Raw genomic sequence first — 23,198 nt, forward strand, 5'->3', positions numbered from 1 at the left:
CCACGGGGTGGTGTGGTTGATTGGTGCGGGTGTCCCAGAGATGTTCCCTAAAGCGCTCTGCTAGGGGGCGTGTGACTCCTGATCTCGGTCAGCAAGAGAGTAATTTTAACTACACTTAACATTATTTTTCTGAGAAAGTTGTTGTTTTACAGAAAGTCTAACTCAACTGCATAAATGAAATTCCACAATAGGAGTGAGAGAAAAGTGTTAAATCCAAATGCAGTTTTCTCTGTATCAATAAGCCACTGGGCCATGGTAACATATCATGCTTTCTCACTATCCTAGCTTTCACCTGTTGTCCAAACCAATAACGAATTAGTCATACAAGCTTGTGTAAACATCACAGTCAATATTTCTGCAAAGAACAAAAATCTGGACTTACTAACCATGTGTATATCTGTACAATGCACTCTTTCACCTTCCTCTACCAAAAGATAGTTGGCAAGTTGACAAGAGAAAACCGGGGATGTTAAGAATGCAGCTACGTACCCTGATTGTACGCAACTTCCACTTGGTTTCAAGATACAAGGAGGAAGTCAGAACGGCATCGCTGCTTGCTGACGTCATGACAGCTGCCTCATTTTCACAGCAAGTATCTGAGGAAATGAACACAGACGTCGTGGTTACTACTGTTTACTTTTACTGTTGTGAACATTTATACCATTTAACAAACCGAATCTTTCCCTCTCAATTGAATTTGAGAAGCACTGTTTGATCAACATCGCTCATAAATACCATCTCAAGCAGCATTGAGAGATCCAGAAACTCCATGCACCCTGTTACCTCTCATTGGGATTGGGTGCTGGAAATCAAGCCTTGCTATCCCCAGAGACATTTTAAAAGTTAAAGATTTGAGAGTAGCACACAAAACTCCCATTTCTTTTAAGACTCACAATCTAAAGATTTGCAGGCTAGGGTGGATTGGCCATGCAAAATTGCCCACAGTGTCCAGGGATGTGCGGGTTAGGTGGGTTAGCCATGGGAAATGCAGGGTGACAGGGATAGTGTAGGAGTGGGTCTGTGTGGGATGCTCTTCAGAGGGTCAGTGTGGATTTGATGGGCCGAAAGGTTCACCTCCACACTGTAGAGAATCTGTGTTGCATGGGTAGAGGGTAAAATTGGGAAGGCAGTTTAATGGTCCCTGACCACAAGATTTGCTGAGATGATCCTTTTGGCTTGTCAGGACATGCTGCTCCTTGAATTCTCTTTGGCAGACATTTTCACTCATTTGCAGAAGACACAGAGTGATTGGTTCACAATTTATACAGTCTCCCCAATCGGTTGTACAAATAACATGGGAGGCAATAGCCTGGTGGTATTATTGTTAGAATGTTCATGCAGAAACTCAGCTAATTTTCAGGGGAGCCAGGTTCAAATCCTGCCATGGCAGATGGAGTACAAAGTAAAACAAAATGAAATATCTGCAATTGATAATCTACTGATGACTACTGTCAATCATGGGGAAAATTGACCTGGCTCACTAACGTCCATCAGGGAAGCAAATCTGTCATCCTCACATGATATGGTCTACATACAATTCAGACCCACAGCAATGCAGCTGACTCTCAAATGCCTTCTGAAATGGCCGAGCAAGCCACTCAGTTGTATTAATTGCTACAAAGCATCAATAAAGAAATGAAACTAGACAGTCCATCTGGAAAAGATAATTGCAGAAATACTGCAGTCAACCCTGAAAAATCTTACTAACATCTGGGGGCTATTGTCAAAATTGGGAGTGAATTGAATTGAATTTATTGTCACATGTACAAAGACACAGGTGAAAAGCTTTGTCTTGCAAGCAATAAGGCATATCACAGTTAAGTAGCATAAATAAGTAAATAATAAGTAAACAACAGCAAAACCAAAACACAGGTACAGGCGAATGTTAAGAGTTTGAGAGTCCATTCAGTATTCTAACAACAGTAGGGGAGAAATTGCTTCAAAATCAACTGGTGCGTGTGTTCTGGCTTCTGTACCTTCTCCCCGATGGTAGAGGTTGTCGAAAAACATTGCCAGGGTGGGATGGATGTGAGAATGTTGGCTGCCTTTCCTTGACAGCAGGCCTGGTAGATGGGAGGTTGGCCTTTGTGATTGTCCAGGTCGAGTTCACCACTCTCTGTAACCGTCTCCGATCTTGAATGGTACAGTTGCCATACCAGGTAGTGATACATCCAGATAGAATGCTCTCGATGGCACGCCTGTAAAAGTTGGCAAGAGTATTCGCCATCATGCCAAACTTCCTCAGCTGCCTGAGGAAGAAGAGACATTGTTGGGCCTTTGTAACCAGTACATCCACATAAAGAGTCCAAGAAAGCTTGTTGTGCATGACCACTCCCAGGAGCTTGACACTGTCCACTTGTTCCACCTCTGTGCTGTTAATGTGGAGGGGGACATGAGTAACATTTAGCTGAAAGTCAGTAATGAGTTCCTTGGTTTTGCCGGCATTGAGAGCTAGGTTGTTCTCGGTGCACCATTTTTCCAGGTCTTCCACCTCCCGTCTGTAGTCTGTTTCGTCGCCATCTGAGATTTGACCGACTATGGTGGGGTCATGAGGAAACTTGTAAATGGCATTTGTCTGGTATTTGGCGACGCAGTCTTGGATATACAGTGCGTACAGTAGGGGGCTGAGTACACATCCCTGGGGTGCTCCAGTGTTGAGTGTTAGTGAGGATGAAATATTGTCCCCAATCTTCACTGATTGTGGCCAGTGTGTCAGGAAACTGAGGATCCAGTTGCAGAGAGTGGGGCTTAGTCCGAGATCACTATGTTTAGTCATCAGTCTCGAGGGGGTAATAGTGTTGAAGGCTGAACTGTAGTCAATGAGTAGGACTCTTATGTAGCTGTTCTTGGTGTCAAGATGTTCTAGGCAGGAGTGAAGGGTAAGTGATATGGTATCTGACGTGGATCTGTTGGTCCGATAGGCAAATTGGAGTGAGTCAAGGGTGGTGGGGAGGTTGGAGTTGATTAATGACATGACCAGCCTTTCAAAGCAATTCATGACCACCAAAGTTAGGGCCACTGGCTGGTAGTCATTGAGACATGCTGCATGGGCCTTCTTAGGCACAGGAAGGATGTTGGCCGTCTTGAAACAGGTAAGGACAGTGGCCTGCTGCGAAGAGAGGTTGAAGATGTCTGAGAAGACTTCTGCCAGTTGATCTGCGCATGCTCTGAGTGTGCACAGCCTGGTACTTTGTCTGGTCCCATCGCTTTCCTTGGATTCACACAAAGGAAAACTGATCTGACCTCTGATGCAGTGACTGTTGGGATAGGTTCGTCAGGACTTGTCAAAATAGGTGTTACCTCTCCGCCGAAATTCTGCTTAAAGCGAGCATAGAAGGCGTTGAGAATACCTGGGAGGGATGTGTCATCGTCAGCTATCTTGCACAGCTCTTTTTAGAACCTGTGATGTCATACAGTCCTTGCCATAGTTCACATAGTGTTGTATCACAGATTGATCAAACAACAGCCTGGCATAATCATACCTTACAGTCAATGTCCCAGACATCATCGTCATCTCTGGATATGTCCTGTCCTACCAGGTGGACAGTCCCAGCAGAAGTGTCAGCACAGTGGTTAACAGTCGGGAGGGAGTTGTCCTAAGAGTCCTCAACATTGACTCTGGACCCCATGAACTCTCACAACTTCAGGTGAAATATGGGAAAAGCAACCTCTGGCTGGTTACTAAGTATTGTCCTCCCTCAGCTGATGCATTGGTACTCTTCCATGTAAAACAACATTTGGAGGAACACGGAGGGTGGCAAAGATGCAAAATGTAGCCTGGAAGGGGGATTTCCATATCTACTATCAATGGATGATCCATCTAGACCTCCTGTAGAAATCCCCAGCATCACAGATACTAGTCTTCAGCACATTTAATTCACTTAAGAAATGGTTGGAGGCAGTGCATACTGCAAAAGCTATGGACCCTGACAACATTCCAGCAACAGTACTGAAGACCCATGCTCTAGAACTTGTGGCTATCTTGGTGAGCTCTTCTAGCAGGCTCTTCTAGGGGCAGCAGATACATTGAAACATCATCCCCTGCAAGCTCCTTCACTGTCACTGGGTCAAAATCCTGGAATTCTCTCCCTAAGGACATTGTAGGTCTACATACAACACATGAACTTGCAGCGATTCAAGAAGACAGCTCACTACCACCTTCTCAAGGGGCAACTAGTGATGGGCAATAAATGCTGGCGACTTACTTTTTTAAAACTGCTACAACTCTTGGTTCTTTGGAAGTCCTTTTCCCATTTCATCAACGATCACAAATACAGAATAATAAACTGTTACAGTTTTACAACCCCTTAATCTTGAGCTTGCACCTTCTTCTTAGTTCCAGTAATAAGGCGATTTCTTTCCATGTCAGCAACACAAATTATTTTGACCACCACTATTATTGCCTACGTGTGTCTTTTTAATCACTTGAAACCAGACTTTTCAAGTGCAACCACAAAATACATGGCATTCAGACTGTCTCAACCCATAGGCTCTCACACACTTCATCAAACTCTAATGGCCTTCCTTATAGAGTCATACTGCATGGAAATAGTCACTTTGGTCCAAGCCGTCCACGCCAACCATGTTTCCACACCAAACTGGACCCACTTGCCTGCATTTGGCAGATATCCCGGCCAAACCTTTTCTAGTCATGTACTTATTCGAGTGTTTTTTTAAAAATATTGTAACTGTACTGCATCCATCACGTCTTCTGGCAATTCATTCTTTGTGTAAAAATGTTGTCCCCCATGTTCTTTTTTTAAATGTTCTCCTCTCACCTTAAAAATATGTCCCTAGTTTTGAACTCCCCTATTCTAGGGAAAAGATATTTGTTCTTTACCTTATTTATACCCCGAATGATTTTATAAAATCTCTAAAAGATCACCCCTCAACCTCCTACACTCCAATGTAAGGAGTTCCAGCCTAGCTAACCTCTCTTTATGACTCAAACCCTCCATTCCAGTAATGTCCCGGTAAATCCTTTCTGAAACTTCTCCAATTTAATAATTTCCGTCCTATAGCAGGGTGACCAGAGTGGACACAGTATTCCAGAAGAGGCCTCACCAATGCGCTGCAGAACCTCAACATGACGTCTCAACTCCTATCCTCAAAGACCCCTGAGCAATGAAGGCAAGCATGCTAAATACCTTAACCACCCTGTATACGATGAAAATTTCAAAGAACTATGTACATGAATCTCTCTGTTCTACAACATTACGTAAGGCTCTAGCATTAATTGTATAATTCATATCTTTGTTTGTTTTACCAAAATGCAATAGCTTGCATTTATCCAAATTAAATTCCATCTGCCACTCCTCAGCCCACTGACCCAATTGATCATGATAACTTTGTAATCTTCGATAACCTTTGTCACTATCCACAATATCACCAATTGTGGTGTTATCGGCAAACTTACTAACCATAATAATAAATAAATAACAAATTAACACACAAACAGACATATTCCCCTTCCAATAGGTCACTATTAAGTTAATTTCTGAATTACATTTCAGAGATGGCTTGCTTCAAAACTGTAAAATGGCATGCTTCTGACAGGTTCAGAACTTATGTTAGATCAGCACGGTCGAAGATGATGTCAAATTTCTAGTAATGTGCAATAACATCTCAGGGACTGTTTTACGCCAGTGCTTCCCATACTCTTTGCCACTATGATCCAATCTTGAGACTTGAACGTTGTCAAGATCCTTAATTGATAACATTGAGAAAGAAGGAGGGGTAGGAATAGATCTACACAAATGAGAGGGGAGCCTGTAAAGGTAGGGACCTGTTGAACAGGAGTACAGCTGTTCACATTCCAATGGTTCATGACGCCTTGGAGATCATGACCCCAAAACCTCAAGTCATGACGTCACTTTGGTTTCCTACGCCTACTCTGGAAAGCCTTGATACACATAGTGGAAGCATGTTATTTAATCCTGTACAAAGCAAGTAGATTAACATTAATCTTTGAGGTCATGGTCTTACATCAGAACTGGGAAAACTGAATAGGTTTTAAGCAATTAACAGGATGATGGTTGAAAAAGAATAATGAGAGTCTATGACAGAGTGGAAAACAGGAGAAATTAAATTACCAAAGTTTCTGGTACAAAGCCAAAGACAGCAGGAACGAAACAAGAGAAAGATTGGGAGAATTATTTTTCCATGGAGTTGAGAGTCATTGGAATGCTCTTCCTCAAAGTAAGCAGTCTTGGAATATTTTTAAGGTAGGGGTATATGGAGTATACCCCTACTTTAAAATGGGGTAATGGTATATAGGGCAAAACGATGATAGAATAAACCACTTCTGACCAAGCTTCTCTACTCCACCTGGTGTTTTTCTTACTTTTTCTTTTTCAATTTTCTCTCCCCTGAGCACCGGAGGCTAATCCTGGAGCACAGTGCAGGCTGAGAGACCCAGGCGAAGACCAGTGCAGGAGGGAGGGCAGTCTTGGAACTTACCTTGGAGCAACTGAGTGCCAATGTGGAGTGGACTAGAGGCTTGGAGGGGAGTGAGGACAGCTGTTCGACTGGTCTGATGCAGGTGGTCAGACCATATGCTAAGGCCCTGCACTGAGCTGCTACAATGTAATGTTTATTTGAAAATTTTACCTGGCTGTAAAGTCAATCCTTTAATGATGTCTTATTTCTAATTTATTTTATAAACTCTGTAAAGTAATGCAATAACTTTTTATTCCTCTTTTGTATCCAAGATTTGTACTAAGGAACCTAAGATGGCACCATAAGAAGAAGACATTGTAAAAGCTTTTCACTGCTGTGCTCTTCCAGCACCACTCTAACCTTGACTCTGATTTCCAGCATCTGCAGTCCTCACTTTCGCCTAAGGGAAGTAATCAGATCAGTCATGATCTTATTGAACACTGAAGCAAACTTGAGATGTTGAGTGACATACTTCTGCTCCTAATTTGTAGCTTGTTTGTATGCTCCTAATTTGTAGCTTATTTGTATGTACAGAGGTAGTGTGAATGGGAGAATTATGAACAACCTTACAAAAGCAAAATCAATGGAAAGTAAGATTAAAAACTACAACCTGCAAAAAGGGAAGCAACATATGGACAGATCACAATCTGAAATGAATGAAGTCAGTATTGAGTTCAAGGGTATAACGTGCCTAATCGTAAAGTGTGTTGCTGTTCTTGAAGCTTATGTTGAGGATCAATGCAATGCTGCTCTTATGCTGAGCTCAATGTGCTTAGTCTCCTGCTAGGCAGAGAATTAAATGACAGATATCTGAAATGTCAGGTCACATTCTCAGACAGAATAAAGGTGTTCCCACAAAGCAGTCACCCAATGTGTGTTTGGCCTTCACTCTCCTACACTCCACTCCAGATCTGAGAGAATACAGGACAATTACAAGAATGAAAGAAAAGTGAAGAATGTAACCTGAATAGAAGGATCCTGATACAACACAGTGTGCTACTGCAGCCTCACAAGTGGGCCTGTGCAATGTTACAATCCAGCAGAGCCTCAAGCAGTCAGGGGTCAACTGGAAGCAGATCAGCCATGACCTCCTTTTATTCACTCGCAGGACGTAGGCATCACTGGCTGGGCCAGCATTTAGTGCCCATTCCTGGCTGACATTTACTGGTGAAACAAGTTCAAGGGGCATATGGTTTATTCCTGCTCCTATTTCCTTTGTTCTTAACGGTTGCTGGTAGGTATCCTGCAAGACACAGCCAATTTATCTTGGTTTGATTAGTAATACACAACAAACCTAATCACCTAAACAACAAGCAAAATGTTGGAGATGCTAGAAATCTGAAATACTCTCACAATGCTGGAATCACTGACCAAATTGGTAAGCATACTGCAGAGAGAGAGAGAGAAAGAAAGAGAGAGAGAGCGAGCGAGAGAGAGAGAGAGAGCGAGAGCGAGAGAGAGCGAGAGCAAGAAACAGAACAGTTCATATTTCAAATGCAGACCTTTGGTACAGCCAAAACATTAACAGGGCAGCATGGTGGCTCAGTGGTTAGCACTACTGCTTCACAGCGCCAGGGACCCAGGTTCGAGTGACTGACTGTGTTGAATTTGCACATACTCCCTGTGTCTGCGTGGGTTTCCTCTGGGTGCTCTGGTTTCCTCCAACAGTCCAAAGATGTGCAGGTCAGGTGAATTGGCCATGCTAAATTGCCCATAGCGTTAGGTGCAGGCCCTTCAAGCCTGCTCTGCCATTTAATAAGACCATGGCCGATCTTTTCATGGACTCAGTTCCATTTACCCATGCTCTCACTGTATCACTTAATTGATTTATTGTTCAAAAAAAAACTCTTATCTTTATGAACGTTTACTGAAGTAGCATCAACTACTTCACTGAACAAGGAATTCCACAGATTTACAGCCCTCTGGGTGAAGAAGTTCCTTCTCAATTCAGTCCTAAACTGGCTCCCCCTAATTTTGAGGCTATGCCTTCTTGTCCCAGTTTTACCCGCCAGTGGAAACATCCTCTCTACTTCTAATTTATCTATTCCCTTCATAATTTTATATGTTTTGATAAGACACCCCTCATTCTTCTAAATGCCAGTGAATATAATCCCAGTCTACTCAGTCTCTCCACATAAGGCAATCCCCCTCAACTCCGGAATCAACCGAGCGAACCTCTGTATCCTCTCCTACTGCCAGTGCTTAAGTAAGGAGACTAGAACTGCACGCAGTACTCCAGGTGTGGCCTCACCAGCTGGCTGTACGGCTGCAACATAATCTCCTGCTTTCAAACTCAATCCTTTTAGCAATGAAGGATAAAATTCCATTTGCCTTCTGAATTACTTCTTAATCCAATTCATCGATTCGCCTGTGCCTCAGATGCTGCCTTGCCTGCTGTGCTTTTCCAGCACCACACTCTCGACAATTAACCATCAAGCCAGGTTCCATATTGGGATCATAATAGAAGACATAGGAAGACTCCTTGAAATACTTAAGATCCAGGGGTTCAGTGAAATGTGAATTTGAAAGAAATCAGTATTAGTTTAAAAAAAGTTGCTTTGGGACAAATTAATGGGACTGAAAGTTGATAAATCCCCAGGACGTGAAGACCTTAACCTAAGAGTGTTGAAAGGTTGCAGAAATACTGGATGAATCAGTGATCATCTTTCAAAATTCTGCTAATTCTACAACTGTACCTGCAGATTGGAGGATCATAAGGTCAGGATGAAAGACTTATGCTCGAAATGTCAACTCTCCTGCTTTTCAGATGCTACCTGACCTGCTGTGCTTTTGGCTCTAACCCAAGCAGGACCTGGACAAGTGTTGGAGGAGACCTTGACTTAGTGTCAAAAAACCCTGAACTAAGGCTGTACCCCTTGACATGTCAGAGCACTGTAGTAGTATGGCCTGGTATCTCTGGCTAAAGAGGCAAAGCACAAAAAGGCAAGGCAAGGCAATGTGGAGGGATGTATTGAGCATCCAGGTAAGCTCAGAATGCAACCAGAACAAGCCCAGACATGCTGCCTGGTCCACTCCATGAGCTGGTGCATGTCCCTGAGCATAAAGTGTCCTTGTTACAGATTTACAATGACAGTCACCAGTGCAGCCCGAGGTCCAAAAGCATCCTGTAAGTGGTTCGAAGATATGCCGTCAGTATTCTTAGAGGTTGACACATTGCGGATGGGAATGTCCATGGATGCACGGTGCAGGTGGCTGGTACCAACAAAGTGTGCCATGAGATGTTCATGCTGGACCTATAGCATGGAGGTTATTTGAAGAATGTGGTAAGCTGAATATATCAGGTGCTCACCCTGACTACCATATTGATAATTCTCAACATTCAGATTGTAGGAAGCTGCACGTTAATGAAGAAATACATGTATTATTAAGGCTGTCAATCTAAGAAAGCCAGTTCCTTTGAAGAAACTGACAACTGTCTCCCAACAGATACTGTTCACTTGAACAGAAATGCCCATGTTATCAGCTTAGCACAAACCGATAATAAAAGGTGTAACCAAAATGAATTGCAACAGTGATCAGTCATCATAATAGCGTTGGAACATTATATAATGAGATGAATCCTGGCTAAAGCTCCGGCAGTTCAAAACATAATGGTTTGTTGGTTTTCAATGTAAATACGATGAATCAAGTCACTCTGCAACAAATAGAAAGCATCTGCAGATCCATTGCTGACACACCCAAGACAGCCAGCAGTCATGACAAATTGAGCAAAGAGAAACCTATTCAGTATCAATAAAAGCTGTGTAAAAATAGTGGTCCTTTGTCATGCAATGCAGAGTTAAAACAAAATTTCAAATGTTCTATCCAAGGTACATCATGGTCATTTGCGTAATTGGAAGAATTTGCAATCAAATGTCTTGAAATCATCATATGCAATAGTTGCAGTCTCCAAATGTCAAAATAGAATCTTGAGAGGATGAACAAAAATTAAAAATGTAAGTATATGATCTGTATTTAAGGGAGATTTTTATGGAGAGTTTAAAAACGACCCTTCTCAAAAAAAAAATTAGTGTGAAATAAGGCAATCTGAAAACTACTTGGCTGTTTTTCCTTTAACTTCATTCTTTAGTGGTAGGTTCTGCTGTCAGCTGCTGGATCTAAACACCACTGCAAGTACTGCATGTGGAAGGATTAACAACAACAGACTGTCATGTTATCCTAGCAAAAAACAGAATTCCAAAAATCAAAGCAATCATTCACATAATCTTTCATTTGTTGAAATGAAAATTGTTTTAATTATTACAATGTTAACTATGGAAATATGCAAATTTAAGTTTTAAACATTGGAAGTAATAGATAGTAAAAACACTGGCCTAGAAATGTCATTATGTGATACCCCAGCAATGTAAATTTTGAAGTAATTGACTGGCCTTCTTATTTTTATTTTCATAAATGTATTGATCCATTTATTTTAAAATAAAACATTTTAAAGCCTCACTTGGTGTGAACAATGAATTTCTGTCAAGCAAAGTAAACTTAGATGTGCTAGCCTGGGGTTTAATATCAGATCTATAGCAGAGGTATTCACTTATTTCTTTCTGAGAAAACTGTCATCAGGGAAGAGAGAAAGAGAGAGCCAAGAATGCCATTTGGGATGATGTCGCTCCTTTAGAAAGGTTATGGTGTCCTTGGCTCTTTTTTCCCCAGAGAAGTTGTAAAGGATACAGACTCAAAAAAGTCTAAGTTTGAAGGGCTTTAAGGCCAATTTGATTATAGCTAACAGATACTGCCTCAGACAAAAGGTTTTCAAGTTTTAAAAAAACACTTGTACAATGAAGATAAAGATCACACCACACCACACAGTCCAAAAGGCTTATTTGTAAGTGCAAGCTTTCGGAGTGCTGCTCCTTCATCAGGTAGCTAATGAAATAGGATCATAGGACACAGAATTTATAGCAAAAGATCATAGTATCACACACTCATGTGATATATTGAACAAATCTAGATTGCTTGTACATCCAAATAAACCTGTTAAACTATAACCTGGTTTCATGTGATTTTTAACTTTGCCCACCTCAATCCAACACCAGCACCTTCACATCATTGTACAATAAAAGGGGAGCGGCCAGTTCTTCCAGCTCAGCTTTTCTCTGACTTGATTTGGTTTTTGTCAGTTTGGCTATTCACTGACAACAGTCAGGCAATTGTGAAGCTGCTGGACCCAAGAGAAGCAGCTCCATGCTGACCCTTCCTCTCACTGACTTCTCTGTCCTGGAAGATCTTGTGTTTGATTTTACCTTTTGTGGCTAGTGGTGTTTAATGGGATTGTTGCAAGTATTGGGAATTGCATAATTAAATTAGTATAATTTGTTAGGTTTCCAGATAGGTTAGGTTATTCAGTATTCCATTCTAATATGTTTGTGTTTCATTTGGTAATCTTTTAAATGATTTTGGTTTTGTTTGAAACTAAGTGGTTTGACTAGCTGCATCTCTCCTGGGTCATCTGTGTTACACCTGGCCCATAACACAGTGAAGTACAATTCGAAAAGTCAGTCATCAGAGGCTGTCACCACGAATGCCCTGGAATCAAAAATTATTTGCATACAATGAACTGAAAATGGATTGCAAAGAACAAAAAGAAAGGAACTTTACACAGCATAATACTATTGAGACAGCTCTGGCTGAAGGTCTACCTTCCATTCCTATATCAGCAGATGTTTATCAGTTAAGGATCAAAGTATATCCATAAAAGGCAGTAAATATATTTAAGGTGTAGATAAACCATTCTTTAATTGAATGATGGAAAGCAGAAAGCCACCTAAGGTGCAACCTTGAAAGAATATCGCTGTGACATGGCTTTGGCCCCTCAGGTGTCAAAACAAATGATTTTTATAAACATATCCAATTTTTTTAAAATCAACCTGTTCAGAGAGGTTACTGCACAGCTCTGAAGCAGAAGAGATGTCAAGCCACATCTCCTGGCTTAGAAGCAGGGATATTACTACTATACCGCAACAGCCCCGATTTGTTTGCTATATGATGGCTATAATGAGGTTATATTTTATTGATGTCAGCTGAAGAGAAGATGATTGATTATGCTAAACTATTTGGCTAGGTTTTTTTGAAGAAGTGACATGGAAGGTTGCTGAGATGCACATGCACTTGCAAATCGCATTTAGTAAAATTTAATTTAATAAAATGACATGCAAAAGATTTGTGCGTAAAGTTAGAGCTCAGTAAATAGAAGGAACAGTACAACATAGATACAAATTTTATGGAGTTACAGGAATCAAAGTACTGGTTATGAATGTTTCTCAGCCTGCAGTAAGGTTAATGGTGAAATTCACCATTGGCAAATATTCAGATTCCTGCTTTTCCTGATTGAAGTATGAATGACAGAGATTTGGATGTACAGGGCATAACTTTAAAAGCTGCAGATAATACAAAACTTGTGAACTGTGAGGAGGGTAATGTAGAACTTAAAAATTATATAGACAGGCTTCTAGAATGGGGACAATTGGCAGATGAAATTTAATGCAAAGAAAAGAGTAATGTGATTCATTTTGGTATAGAAGGGCACAACAAAATAAAGAATACAACTCGAAAGGTGATGGGGTAGCAGAGGGTCCAGAAGGGATATGTGCAGAAATTATTGAAGGATGGCAGGGTAGATTGAGACAGCAGAGGTGGTGTCCCTACCTCTGAGCCAGAAGACCCATGTTCAAATCCCAACTGTTCCAGAGGTGGAGCAGTCCTTGAGGCAGAGTTCTCTGAATAGCTCTCTGAACCAGTAGATTAAAAATTATCTATGGCATCCCAGATTTATCTAAAGGACACAGACTGCAAAAGCAAGGAGGTTTTGATAAACTTGTATAAAACACCAGTTTGGCCTCACCTGGAACATTGTAGTCATTTCTGGGAACCACACTTTCAGAAGGATGTCAATACATTAGTCGTGGGAATGAGTCCAGGGATGAAAAGCTTCAGATATGTAGAGAAATTTGAGAAGATGGGGCTGTTCTCCTTGTAGAAAAGGACATTGAACAGATATTTGTGAGGTGTTTTCAAAATCATGACAGATCTGGGGAGAACAGTTAGGGAGAAACTGTTCCCAATGATCAAAAAATTAAAAACTGCAGGGCACAACATTTACATAATTGGCAAAAGAATCTAATGAAGGAAAACCTTTTCATGCAATGAGTGGTGAGGATCTGGAATGTGTGGTGGATGGCATTGAAAGGGAAATGGGATTACTATCTGAAAAGGAAAAATGTGCAAGGATATAAGGAAAGGGAAAGAAGTAATAACCAATGAATGATTCTTATATGTAATGTAGGCATAACAGTTCAAATGACACTCTATCTAACCATTCCATTTTTTCAAGATGAGAGAAATGCAGCAGGCTTGTATCTACAAGCTGGGCACTTATTTGAGAAGTGCTCACATAAACAAATAAACTTGCAGAACTAATTTCAATAGGGACTGCAAACTTTGGGAGCACAAAATTGGAGTTCTGTGGCTTGGAGCCATTGTGGTGAATAGTGGAGCTTTGGTACAGCAGATGAGGTGCTGGGATTTGGAATAACAAAGGAGGTGCTATATTCTGGAGCTTCTGTACATTTGCAGTGAGTGGTAGGTTAGGTTTGAGTCCTGCAAAGGGCCAGTTTTATCCTAGTTACTGAAATCAAAAGATGGGAAGACTGAGAAAAGTGCAACAGGTAGGCAACAACAGATTATATTTATACAGTACCCTTAACAATGAAACGACCCAAGACCCAGGATTACAAGAGCACTACAAAACAAAACAGAAACCCCAGCTACATCAGTAAAGGCAGGACAGACAACTAAAAGCTAGATTGAAAGGAGGTTATGGGAAGTTAATGGAGACGTGATGGGCTGAGGGGTCTCTTCAGTGCTGTGGAGGAATACAAGGCAGAGAGGCAGAAAGAGAGCGCCAAAGCTTGGGGCCTAGGCAACTGAATTGCAAATCCATTATAATAAGGAATACACAAGAGGCCAGTATTAATGACCGCTTATATCTTGGAGGATCAAGCTTCATTAGGTAACAGAGATAAAAAGGGGGCAAGGATATGGAAGTATTTGAAAACAAGGACAAGAATTTTAAATTCAAGTCATTGATTGATGGGAGCACAAGGATGATAGGGAACAGGCCTTGGTATGATTTAAAACTCGGGTAACAAAGCGACTGCCATTAGAATTCCATTATTACTTTACAGATAATGCCCGGCCAAAGAAAGCCTTTCAGATACAGAACTCTACCCAGTGACACTGGGCTTACTGGTGACACCACAACAGGCCTACTTGAAAAACTCAAATAAAGAAGTTGAGCTTACAGGATTTTGACATTGCTGGCTATAGCCAGCATATATTACCCATCCCTAATTGCCCTAGTGAAGGATGGTGGTGAGCTGCGTTGACTGTTACAGTCCATAGGGACATAAAGATATAAGAGGTAAAAACAATGACTGCAGATGCTAGAAACCAGATTCTGGATTAGTGGTGCTGGAAGAGCACAGCAGTTCAGGCAGCATCCTAGGAGCTTCGAAATCGACGTTTCGGGCAAAAGCCCATCATCAGGAATAAAGGCTGTGAGCCTGGAGCTCTCCACGCTCCAGGCTCACTGCCTTTATTCCTGATGAAGGGCTTTTGCCCGAAACGTCGATTTCGAAGCTCCTTGGATGCTGTCTGAACTGCTGTGCTCTTCCAGCACCACTAATCCAGAACATGAAAGATATACACCCAGCAGCAGTGAAGGAACAGTGATAGATTTCCAAGCCAACATGGTGCGTGAAATGGACGGGAAACTGCTGGTAAAGGTGTTTCTATGTATCTGCTGCTTGTCCTTCTAGAAGGTAGAAGTCATCGTTTTCAAATGTATTGTCTAAGGAATCTTGTGAGTTACAGATGGTACACACTGCTACCATTGTGTGTCGATGAAGAAGGGAATGGAAAGGAAGGGAAGAAGAGAATGTTGATGAAGAAGGGGGCTGCTTTGTCTTGGATGGTGTCAAGATTCTCAAGTACAGTTATAGTTACACCTCCTCAGGCAAGGGGGCAGTATTCCATCACACTGTTTTGTTCCTTGGAGATGGTGAACAGCATTAGAGAGACAGGAAGTGACTTATTCTCCACAGCATTCCTTGCCTCTGATCTGCTCTTGCAGCCACAGTGTCTATATTGCTGGTACTTAGTAGTTTCCGGTCAATGGTAACCCCCCACAACATTAATACTGAAGGATTCAGCAATCATAATGGTTAAAATCCCTACTGTTGGAGATGGTCATTGTCTGAAACTTGTGTGGCAGAAATATTATCTGCCATTTGCCAACCCAAGCCTGGATTATGTCTAGGTCTTCCTGCATATGGTCACACTCTGCTTCAATGTCTGAGGAGTGGCAAATGGCGCTGAACATTGTGCAATTAACAGCACACACCTGATTTCTGACCTTACGATGGAGGCAAGGTTATTGATGAAGCAGCTCCGTTGGCCAGAACATTTCTCTTCTGCCACTAGGCAAGCTGGAACAGGTTAATTGAGCAAAGCAAGAATACATGATGCTGGTGATGTAACTCCACTGTATTCATCATTTGATGCTTGTCACCAAAAATCATTTTAGCATCAGTTTGAATGCTCTGTCCATTCCAGCTTAGCTTTCCCTTTTCTAACACTATCCACTAATGGTATATACACTTCTTTATGTGAAACACTTAGAGAAAATAAAATAAAATCATTTACCATTGGGTGTATTCTCATTAATAAAGTATTTAGAAACACCACGTCATGATTAACGTTGCTATATAAATTCATTATACAAAAGACATAAAAAATTAAAATTGAATCTTGCAATACTGATCCTGAACTGTCACCACGTAACCAACCAGCTGCGAATATCTATGGCCCTTAATTACCATTAGAACATAAGCTCATCCGATATAATCAAAACAACATCCTCTACACTCAGTGAATTTCATATTAAATGTCAAAAGAACTTGGCATTAAACATTTAAAACTGCAAGACTAATATAACTCCCCTACTTCAAGGGATAGACATTAGTCTAATTTAACAAGATATAAATCTTCAATTCTTGTGAAAGATATGTGATCACATAAAAAATGTAGTTATTTTGAAGTCTACTTTTTTGAAAATGAAATTCAGTACACAATGTGGTTAAATAATAATTGAACCCTAATTGTAACCTCAGCAAAAGATTACAACTGAATTTATTCAAGACTAGAGTTTTCTAAAATTTCAGTCAGCTTTCAAATAAAACAACCAGTATTTTATTATTTTCCATTCAACTTTCACAATCTTCATAAGTATTGCCACTGCATGCAGCCATTTTGTCTCAAAGGCAGTAACACTAAGATGCTGGGCAGAATCGATTATGTTCCTGATGCATTGAGTCATGGAAGTAGTGCTGGAGATTTTAATTAGTGGAATAGTTGATATTTTGCTAATGAACGGTAGTACACAAAGCCACCCTCACATCCAGCCACAGTCATGGCTTTCAAATGGGAAAAACCTTTGATATTATTCTTTAGAATCATTGAATATTACAGCACAGTAGGTGGTTATTTAGCCTATCAAAGCCTGTGCTTGTTCTTTTAAAGAGCAATCCAGTCATTTTCCACATCCCTTTTATCCCCATATCACTATTTTGTTCCACTTGGAATGCCCCACAGCTAATATCAAATAGCAAATACAGGTAAGACGTATCCCACAGATTTAACAATACTAACCCGACCAGGGGTTAATAGGGATAGATGATCATAAAATTTCACTAAACTGAACAAAGGATTATTATAAAGATTGCATATTTTTGCTTTTTGATTGTGGACTAAAATAGAAAAATACTTCTCTTAAAACCCAGGACTGAGGAAAAGCTGCTGCAGTTTTGAAAACAAGTTACTTAACACATTGCGAGTTGTGTTTGGGGAAAGAGGACAGATATGCCATCACTAGGGTCCGTGCGCAGAGGATGATTTGCCTGGTAACAAGTAGCTGATTGGTTTATGCAAATATGATTAGTTGTGAACGCCAGAAGTCATCAACCTGGCGATGGCTCGCTGATCAGCTCCTGGACAGGAAAAAAGGTCAGAAGTTGATAATAGAGGGGGAGAAGCCTCCAGAACACTGAAAAGAACAGTTCTCTATCTCTTTGCAGTAAAAGTACATGAAGCCTGAAGACAGACACTTCTGTCCCTGACCAGTTAGTAAAAGCTGTCGCCTTTAACCAGTAACTAAGAGATTTGTGAAGAAGTGAAAGAACCTGGACAAAGGACACCGAAGAATTGAAGATCATGTGAACCAAAAGGAACATCTCATCGAACCCTGCGAACTGGTGCTGTTGGATTATGTTTCCCCAGTTTCATTTTCCTCCACACATAACCCTAAATTTTTTTTCCTGTCTATTGCTATCTGTGTTTAGGGGTTTAAATGAGGGTCAACAGTAGACTTATACAATGTGTTCTGGTACAAAAAGACTGTTGCATTCCTCTTCAGCCTCACACAATAGAAAATCGCACTGTACGAAATCGCGATAGAAAAGCGTGATACACATTAAGTAGAAAGCTTGCGTTATCCAAATAGCGTCCACAATTTGTGAATAGCGCTATAACCAATGTTATATCAGAATGCTCTGTATGTTGATAATTCATGGTTTTGTTTACCTGTGTCTAGAACCTATTTATATGGAATAAACAGTAGTTCTTGTTAAGTATGCAAACTTGGACAGTGGTTTTTGTGAACCTGATTCAATCAGACAGGTAAATTGGCAACTTCATGTACTTCAATTAAATTGATAACTTTTCTGGTGACCCAAGAGGCAGTGGAGTTGAGGAATCAGTGCATTTCCAGAATAGATTGTAAGATTATAATTCTTCATTTTTGATGATGTGGCCTTGAAATTTCCTCTTGAAAAGTCACTCTGCCTCAAGGACTGCTTCCGTCCTGGTTGATTACCCTCCCTTCCTGGTGCCAAGTTCCACCAGGCTTCAAAACTGCACTCTGACACCGACTCAACAAGCAACACGACAGCTTTACTATCCTCTGGACGTTTCCCCTGAGCAACAATCTTAATTGATTGTACCGATCGTAGATATTGCCCATGAACCTTTTAACCTAAACTCTCACTGTTATGCCAAGTGAAATTGAATTTCCCAAGTAGCAATTGTTGGAACTATCTTCTCTCAGCATTAGGAGGCATAGATTGCTGGATTTCTAAGTACTAAAGAAAATGAATACAAAGAGAGTTTCATCTTACATTTTGAAAACTACTACTGAATAGGCATCTAACACCCTTGATCCCAAATGTCAACTGCTGACATCCTACGGGTTGCTGTGGATCACAGGTTTGGAAAATACTGTCAGGGCAGATTTGGCGGGTTCCTTCAATACATTTGGAGTTGTGACAAAGTGAGGATTTTTAAAATATTCTTTCAAGGGATGTGGAAGGTACTGATTAAGTCAGTGTTTATTGCACATCACTAATTATTCTTCAGATGGTGGGAGTGATCTTGATTCTTGAACCACTGCTGTCCTTGCAGTATAGGGACATCACTGTGCTGTTGGGAAAGGATTTCCAGGATTTTGAAGTAGTAACAGTGGAGGAATGACAATAAAGTTCTAAGTCAGGATGGTGCATGATTTGAAGGGTACCTTGGCTATGTTGGCGTCCTCATGTATCTTGTCCTTCTGAAGTAATAGAGACTGCAAGTTGGAAAGATGCTGTCACAGGAGCCTTGGTGAGTTAGTGCATTGCATCTTGTAGATGGTACACCCAGGACTGCCACTGTGCCTCATGGATAGAGGAAGTGAATATTTAAAGGGGGATGCCAATCAAAAATGCTGCTTCCTTCTGGATGGTTTAAGTTTCTTAAGTGCTACTGGAGTTGCATCTTTCCAGACAAGTGGAGTCTATTTCTCCACACTCATGACTTGTGCGTTTTAGATAGTATTAGACTTTGAGGAATCAGGAGAGGAGTTATTCTCCACAGAATTTCTAGCCTCTAACTTGCTATTGTAGTCACAGGATTTATATGGCTGGATAGTTCCGTTTCTGATCGAATGTAATTCGGGAGGTTGATGGTGGGGGATTCAAACCACAATTATATCAAGCAGCACCTTTTGAGTGGTGAAAAGGCTCAAGAGGTCTTTTGAGCAGCTCATGTTCCATTTTTAAACTTCTGACTCTATTTTATCAGCCCAACTTCCCAATCCGTCTAAATCTCTCTTGCACCTGATCAACAAGTTACTGATTGCTATCAGTTCCTCCCTTTGCCTTGGCATCATTTGCAAGTTTTATGCTACACAATTGTTATGCACCAGGCCTGACGCCCTCAAAACACTAAGGTAGTCCAGACGCAGCTGGTCAAACCACTTGGTTTTAAGCGAAACAGAATTTACTTATATACTTCAATTGAAACACAAACAAAACAGAATTTAAAATAACAACTATTTAGAAACCCATTCAACTCAAAATTGCAACTTAATAAAGGAGCTGTTCCAATCTCCACAATATGGCAAAACACACACCTTGACAAATGGTGAATTAAAATTCAAGTTTGTTAAGGCAGCAGAGATTGCAGAGAGAAGAGTCAGGCAAGAAACATCTGTTGAAGGATGAAACCTCTTTTCACAGTAATAACTTCTCTATTAACAGCAGACTCTGACTGCCTGCTAAAACAAACCAAACTAGAAAAAACCTGAACTGGGAGAACTGGCCACATCCCTGCCATTGCTTAAAGTAGCCATTTCCAGACATATTGGCACTTCCGCCTTTACAACCCCTCTTGAAAAAAAAACAAGGACGAAATAACCTTGTTAAAGGGCAACATCACTACAACAACACACTATAGGCAGTGGGAATATCTTTATTACAAACGTTTAATCTGTCGTTACAAAAATAAACACAAGTCACAATTGTATTTGAAATATATATTTTAGGAAGCAATTCATGTCCTGTTGTCATCACCCATATTTGCACAACCATTCTCTATGGTGTCAGCACTACAGCCAAACTTTCCTACATGATCTAGACTGTCCCCCTTCACAAGTACTCTTTTTATTTCATAAATGTGGGTTAAAGCTCTGTTTTGAAGCAGCACTCTTTTTCCCTTGGCTATGTGGCTGAGAACTAGCTCAGTCCATCAAAATCTCAGGCTGAAAAAGTCAAATCAAGAAAAACATACAAATCCTCATCTGGGGCCTCCTTATCTTCAGCTCAAAATGCATCTAGATGAAAATCTTTCACCAGTGTTCAAGTATCAGAACTAGCTCAGCTGTACGGTAGCATAAGGCCAAGGAGAGATCTGAAAACAAGGGTTTAAATTTTACATTCAGGCACTGCCTAGCCAAGGGCCAGTGAGGGCAGCAAGACAGAGTAATAACAGGTGAGACATAGTGCAAAGTATGACATGAACATATGGTTACAGAGGTGAGAAAGAGGAGTCATTGCTGGAATAGTCAAACCTGGTGTGACAAAGGTTTGGACAAGGGGCTCACCAGCAGATGAGCTGACAGAGGAGCAGAGTTGGGCAATGTTTTGGAAGTGGAAATTGTCAGTCTTGGTAATGACACAGACATTTGATATGAATCTCACCTAAAATTGCACCATGGCTTGCTAAACACACAAGTTAAAAACTACTTTAATTGAAATTACGGGTATGGTAGCATAGCGGTTACATTACCAGTGGCTTGGAGTCACGAATTAAAATACCATCACAGCAGCTGAGAAATTTAAATTCAATTAAAAACATTTGGAATAAAAAGCTAACCTTAGCACTGATAATTATGATGTTACTAGATAGTTATGAAAAGCCATTTGGTTCACTGGTGTCCTAAATGGGAAAGAAATTTGTTGTCATTATCTGATCTAATTTATGCATGAATCCAAATTCACAGCAAGTTGCTTAAGTTTTAACTACACTCTAAAATGGTCTCGCAAGTCACTCAACTCAATTTAAGAAGAGGACTCACCACAGCTGCCTTAAAGGCAATTAGGAAGAACAATAAATGCTGATCTCAGTGACATCATTTCCTCTGAAATAAAATGTTTAAAATACTCTAAATGAACACTTTTTCCAGTTCAAATATGCAGAAAGAACTTATCATTAAAATAAATTAAGTTTTTAATGACTAAAGTGAATAATGTAAAATCTTTTATGGATGTTAATAAATCAAACCAAAACTTGCATGCATATTTCAACCTGGCTGCTGTAGCAAAAGAAAGTTTTTAAAAATGAACATTAAAGTTAACCTTGAAGTAGGATGCAATGTTTTAAAACAAATATATCACTGAAAACATAAGATTAGTTGAAATAACAGTAAATCTTGTTGAACCATGTGACTGTGATCATCAGTGGTTACAATTTATAACACAAGTATTGTGATCTTATGACAAAATTGCTAATTTCATGAAATTCTATAAAGTGCAATCATCAGAATTTGTTTGCAACTCTACATTCCTATATAAATCATCACACATTCATTTATTTATTTCAGTCATAACACATTTCATACACTAATATTGCACTCTAGCTGCATTTTTATACATATGGAGAAGTATTTTTGTTATGTATAATAAATTCTAGAATAACTTGAAGTTATAAGTGTTGCTGATAATGCACAGAAGTTAGTGCACATGTTTAGATTCTGGTTTACTTGCTTTTAAATCAAGTGGAGACTCATCCAGAGGCTGATCTTGGAGTGGAGATGAACAACATCCACATGACAAATACACTAAAACTTAACAGTATTAACAATAAATTAAAACAAATTTAAATACTAGGTCCATGTGTCAAATGTGGCCAGAAGTTCTACAACCACCCAAAGAAAGCCCCAATAGCTTCCCTCAAAATGCAGGCAACTCAGTGATATGAGTTTTTATTCCTTAAGCTTTAACTGTTCTGTTTGAACTTTGTGTGCCATGCAGATTGGAAAGGGTTTTTAATACTCCTTAGCAGAGAAATAATTCAAATCATATCAGTACCTGGGGTCGAATCAGCTGAATGATGTGCATACTAGGTGGACTTGCCATGGTTAATGCAGGGCTCCGGGGACAAAGTCAGGGGCTAGGTCTGGGTAGGATGCTCTTTGGAGGGTCAGTGCAGACCCAATGAGCTGACAGGCCTCTTTCCACGCATCAGGGATTCTACGAAAACCTCTACTGTCCATAAATCATAAATAGCACTCCATCTGAATCAGATCTTAGCTACTAGTGAAACAAATGAGAGCATCATCTAACCTTAACTGCCAAAATATTTACACAGTGGATAATGACATGGCTGATTTCAATTAAGCAATCATGTTTCATGCTCAAGTGCCCTGTCATTTCGTGGTTTCAAAAAAAATAGCATGTGGGAAAGAGAAGAATAGATGAACAAGTGGCCAACAATCAATCACAGCATGGGCCGGGTTACAATCATGGCTGCACTATCACGATCTTGGGACAGTGTTCTCCATTAAATTCATTCACAGGGCTCACTGTTGGGGCCACAATTATTCGCAATACATATGAATGGCTTGGCTGTCAGAATTGAATGTACTCTCACTAAGTTAGAGTATGACACAAAAGTAAGTTGGAAAGCAAGTAGTGAGGATGGGTCTAAAGTGGGATATAGACAGGTCAAGTTAAAAACTTGATAGATGGAATATAACATGGGGAACTTATGTATTTTTGCAGAAAACATTAAGCAACTGAATATTATTTAAATGAATAATGGACTGCAAAAGCCACAATACCAAGGAATTTGGGTTGAAACTTTATTGCTGGAACAGC

At 40.3% G+C, this 23,198-nt stretch overlaps 1 protein-coding gene across 11 annotated transcripts in view; it reads right to left on the bottom strand.

Moving 5' to 3' along the window:
- The window catches only part of LOC122551006 (membrane-associated phosphatidylinositol transfer protein 2), a 475,269-nt gene that overhangs the window by 361,778 nt on the left and 90,293 nt on the right, over nt 1-23,198 (bottom strand). For 9 of the 11 annotated variants that reach the window (XM_043692613.1, XM_043692617.1, XM_043692619.1 and 6 more), the window contains one exon: nt 387-596. The exons of 1 other annotated variant lie outside the window; for it this stretch is intronic. The gene's annotated coding sequence lies outside the window, so the exon portion shown is untranslated. The remainder of the gene's footprint in view (nt 1-386; nt 597-23,198) is intronic. One more of the 11 variants, XM_043692615.1, reaches the window with a different exon arrangement.

This window comes from Chiloscyllium plagiosum, chromosome 6, assembly GCF_004010195.1.
Source record: "Chiloscyllium plagiosum isolate BGI_BamShark_2017 chromosome 6, ASM401019v2, whole genome shotgun sequence".
In the NCBI taxonomy this organism is placed as follows: domain Eukaryota; kingdom Metazoa; phylum Chordata; class Chondrichthyes; order Orectolobiformes; family Hemiscylliidae; genus Chiloscyllium; species Chiloscyllium plagiosum.